We start from the raw sequence: 4,788 nt of genomic DNA on the forward strand, positions 1-4,788 counted from the left end.
AGGGGGAGAGGTGGCCCTGCTGAGGGACCAGTGTCTGCTCTTTCTCCTCACACAAGAACCTCACTCAAAAACCGTCTCGCCAGCGTCCCCCTTTCGCCAGCAGGGGGCGTCGAAGGCCCGTAGCGCGTAGAGAGAAAGACACGGCCTCAGAGTACCCCGCTTCTCCCTCTGGTCTCTAAGATAACGCCCCTAACTCTTCCCAGCCTTTAACTCACTTAAACCCAACATTTTATGGGATGCAGTTGGGGCTGAGACCAAAGTCGCATCCAGTAAGAAGCAGGATCAGAATTCGAACCCAAAGCCAGTTGACTCCAGAGTTCTTGCTTTCGTCCACACCACTGATGTACGGTGCACGGTCCACTTGATGTACAATGTAGAGACTGGAGACGTAGGTTCTAATCCCCTCTCCGTCAGTGTCCAGCCACGTGCTGTCGGGGAGGTCAATTCAGGTCTCTAGATCTCAGTTTCCTCATCTGTGCCATAGGATGATAATGGTTCTTCCCTCAAGGGTAGATGTGAGATTTAAACGCGATAACGTGGGAAAAACGCCTGGCATCGAGTGCACAGTAAACGCCGTTTTGAATGTCTGATCTACCCCTGCCCCCAAGGAAGCACACTGGGGCGAACCTGGTCCCCCGTCCTCCTACCAGGCCCGGCCCCTCCAGGATCTGAACGACTGCGGTAGCCTTGCGGGCCCGGCGGCCCGGGCAGGCGTCAGGCGCGGCGCCGCCCGCTCCCCGCGGTAATTAGCCGGTGTCGGCTTGGGTTCAGCCAGCCGCTAATTACACGTCTCCTAATGAGGCCGGCGGCTGTTTGCAATCACAAGGGTCCCCGCCGCGCGGCGCGGGAGGCCGCAGGGGAATCGTGTGCCGGGGCCGTGCGCGCCCGCCGAACGCCAGGCCGGCGGGGCGGGGTGCTCACCGTCGGTCACCTCGATTCTCTCCCAGGCGTGCCACAGAGCCGTTATTATCCCCATTTTACAGGTGAGTAAAGGGACTGAGGCCCAGAGAGGCGGACTCACGCGCGCACAAAACTCACCAATTATTTGAAAGATCTGGACTGCGTCCTCAATTTTCCCGTCTCTCACTCTTCGCCACCGTTAAGGAGGGTATTGAGGAAGGAAGAGGAGGAGGAGAGGCAGGAAGAGACTAATCGTGGTCTCTGACGCTGAGCCTGTGCTACTAACCCATACAGGTACTGCCTGGATCAGTGGGGTACTCGCTGTTGGCACGTCTGGGACTCTCAGAAGAAGGCCCCAGATCAAATAAATGGGGGAGGAGGGCTTGGGAAACTTCCCCTGAGCACTTCCCTTTCGTCCCATCTGACTGTTCCCACGCCCAATTTGTCATTTGGATCGCACACAAAACCGAATATTAGCTCTGGCAAGTCCTTTAAAACTCGGAAGCATGAACCACACAACCCATTTCGCAGACTAGGAAATCTGGAGCACTGGGTGGTTGGGGTGACTGCTAGAATGCTGCAGTGAGGTGGGCGTGGGAAGCTCCAACTGTTCACCTTGTTCCGGGGCCTTCTGGGCGGGATCCAGGGTAGCTGCCTTTCTTCTTTATCTTCTGAGCTACTATTTAGTAGGCCGCTACGATGCTCCAGGCACTTAACTAAGCATTTTATGTGTTTGTCTTTCTTTAAAAATTTTTTTTTAAATTTTGGTTTTCAATATTTTTTTCTTTTTTTCTTTGTGTTTTACTTCATTTAGTCCTCACAACAGCCCTATGAGGGCACGTGCCATTATTCTCTGAGGCTCAGGCAGGGAAATGACTTGCTCAAGATCACACAGTAACTTCAGTCTACAAAAGACCTTTTGTTTCACCCCAAAACCTGTGCTCTTAACCCCTTAGTCTCTATGTCTTTTGGGATGTCTGGGACTAGAAGGATGTTCAGAGAAGGCAAACTCAATTGGGATGCCATTTTGGGGTGCCTTTGGCATCCAGGGAGTCCCTAACAGAGCCTGGCTGCTGCCATGGCGGATGGTGGCAAAGGAAATTTGTGTTTGCTTCAGCATTCTGTTAAGCAGCTGCTGCTCATTAGGGGCTCCTGCTCCTTTAATCCAATCAACCGATTCCCTGTAAAGCCTTTATGGGGACAATCTGGATAAAATTAAACCCTCCGTCTGCCTGGCCAGGGGCCTGGGGAGCTGCCACATCCTCCAGGTTGCTGGGGCAGATACAGCCTTCCTTGCACCTCAGAGTCAGAACGTAGCTTCTTGCTCCTCCCTCATCTTCACTGCCTTGTAGACCTCTTTCCGTTTCCCTCGCCTGCTGCGAGGATTCACTCATCCAAAAATTAATTGAAATTACAAGGGCACTGCTGTTTGATCCAGTAATTTTTCTGCCAGGTACTTATCCCACAGAGATTCCCACACTTGTGCCAAATGACAGGTGAACAGGATGTGTCTTGCAGCATTGTTAGTGATAGCAAAAGGCAGCTTCACATACCTAGTAAGCAGCAAGGCAGGATTTGGACTAGGCAGTCCATGTTCTTATCTATACAGCTTCTCTGTCTTTATGTGCATGGGAAATTTCTAAAAGAGGATACAAAAGCTGTTGATGGTGGTTACTTCTGGTGAGAGAAGTTAAAGGTGTGAAGTAGGGGGAACTCACTTTTCACTGTGTCCCATTTTGTACCACTTAATTTTTCCATGTACATATGTTAATTTCATAATTTAAAGGCGTACTGGGCCCCAGACCCCAAAGTATGTTGTTAGTAATCCTTGCCTTTATCCTGGAAGTGTGTATTCTTATTATCCCCATTGTACAGATGAGGAAGCTGAGCTCATTCAAGTGGCCTGGCCAGGTCACATGACTATGAATGGCAAACGGTGACTGACTTTCAAGCCAGTGCTCATTCCCCTAATTTATATTAGCCTCCTGGCTTGGAAGTTTCGGAGTGGCAGGGGAAGTGGTTAAAACATGGACTCTGGAGCCAGCTTGCCTGCGTTCAAGTTCTGATTCAGCCACACATTAGCTGTGTGACCTTGGGCAAGTCACTTTCCCTCTCTGAACCTCAATTTCCTCTCTGTGAGGATTAAATGACTTATCTCTATGTCCATTGCTTAGAACAGGGCCTGTTTCATCCATGGCACTCAAATGTTAGATATTTTTTATATAATTGTCCTGAATGTTGACTTCTCCAGTTTCAAGCTCAGAGCAGTTCTTTCTTCTAGTTGATGGGGCCAGGTGTGGCTCCTCCAGTCTCTTCCCCTTGGGACAAGGCCCCGCCATCCTGCGCTCCAGCCTCCAGCAAGAGTCCTTTGGAATCGGTTCTCCTGGGTTATCTCACTGTGGCAGCTGTGATCAGAACTGATCACATCACCAGAGCTGGAAAAAGGGGCAGAGCCGCAGGGCTGGTGTGGCCCAGATCCAGAGTGAGGCTGCGACGGGCGGCCTCCCAGTTCGGGATGTTCCCAGCACCTTCCCACCACTCATGCTTGGAGGGAGAAGGGCCTCAAAATAGCTGTTGCTTCCCCAGCACGGCGCTAGGCCAGGGACAGGAATAGACATCTGGGGGTGGCCGCCTCAGCTTCCCTCAGGGGCCTTGGAGGGGCTGGTAATAGCTAGAGGCCAGACTCCCCGCTAATGTGGGGGAATAGTGCAGCTGTCGATATGCGGTGACCCACCCATGATGATCCAGCTCATGGAAAGTGTTGCCCCAGCTGGTCACCAGCACTGGCCAGATACTTGGCAGGGCCTGGATTTTTAGACCAATAGGAAGTACTTCAACACTGGCTCCTATAATGCTCTCTTGGCAGGTGGGGAAACTGAGACCCAGAGAGAAGATCATATGCTTGAGATCACAAAGCTGGTTAGAAGCCAAGCTGACAGGGGAGGCAGGCCTTGGGGCTCTGAGAGGCAGTATAGGGTGGGGCATAAAGTGTTAAAGGGCTCCCGACTATCTGGGCTCAAATCCAGCCTCAACTACTTATGATCAGTATGCTCTCAGGCCTCAATTTCATTATCTGTAAAATGGGCACTATTATAGTACCCACCTCCTTTAGTTGGTTGTAGAGATGGAATGAGTTAATACTTGAGTGCTATTATGATTCTTGTTTTCTTACCAGACTCCTTACTCGTTTATTCCTAAGGAATTGGCTGAACACCTGCCATATGCCAGGCACAGTGCTAGGCTAGATCAGTGTAGCTCACACAATGTGGCAAGAAGAGACCAGCTGACATTTCAGGGAGCTTGCCATGTGCCAGCTGCTGCGCTAAGCATTTTTACCTGCATATCTCACTTATTCCGCATGACAGCCTATGAGGAGTCATTGTCATGCCCTATTTTACAGATGAGAGGAGTGAGGCTCAAAGAGGTAAAGTCATTCCTTCAGAGTCACACAGCCGGAGGTAGCAGAGCCAGGATTTGAAACCTGAGCTGCCTGCCTATGTAGCTCATACAAGGAACCACTGCATGGCACTGTCATCTTTCTGGGGAGATGGACCTCAGGAGGCTGGACTGAAGGTGGAGATGCTGATGAGGAGGCTGGTGCCTGGAGAGAGAAGAGACTCGGACTGGGGTGCTGGAGGTAGGGGTGCAGAGAAATAGGCAGCTTTGTGAAGTTTTTAGAGGTAGAATTGGTTACATATTGCTATGTAATAAATCGCCCCAAAATTTTGTGGCTTAAAACAACCAATTATGAGTTTTCATGATTCTTTTGGGCGACAGGGCAGTTCTGCTTCATGTAGTGTCAGCTAGAGGCACTGGAATGGCTGGAAGGTTCCCAAGTGGCCTCACGCACATGGCTGGCAGCTGCTGCTGGAAGTTCGGCGGGGGCTG

The 4,788-nt window shown here is 51.0% G+C and overlaps 1 long non-coding RNA gene across 1 annotated transcript in view; it reads left to right on the forward strand.

Moving 5' to 3' along the window:
- Nucleotides 1-4,574, forward strand: part of LOC112477224 — a 6,302-nt gene extending 1,728 nt beyond the window's left edge. Inside the window, exons 2-3 of the long non-coding RNA XR_003045361.1 lie at nt 984-1,194; nt 4,301-4,574. This is a non-coding gene — a long non-coding RNA (uncharacterized LOC112477224). The remainder of the gene's footprint in view (nt 1-983; nt 1,195-4,300) is intronic.
- The last annotated feature ends 214 nt before the right edge of the window (nt 4,575-4,788 follow it).

The sequence above is a fragment of the Pteropus alecto genome, unplaced genomic scaffold (genome assembly GCF_000325575.1).
Source record: "Pteropus alecto unplaced genomic scaffold, ASM32557v1 scaffold113, whole genome shotgun sequence".
Classification (NCBI taxonomy): Eukaryota; Metazoa; Chordata; class Mammalia; order Chiroptera; family Pteropodidae; genus Pteropus; species Pteropus alecto.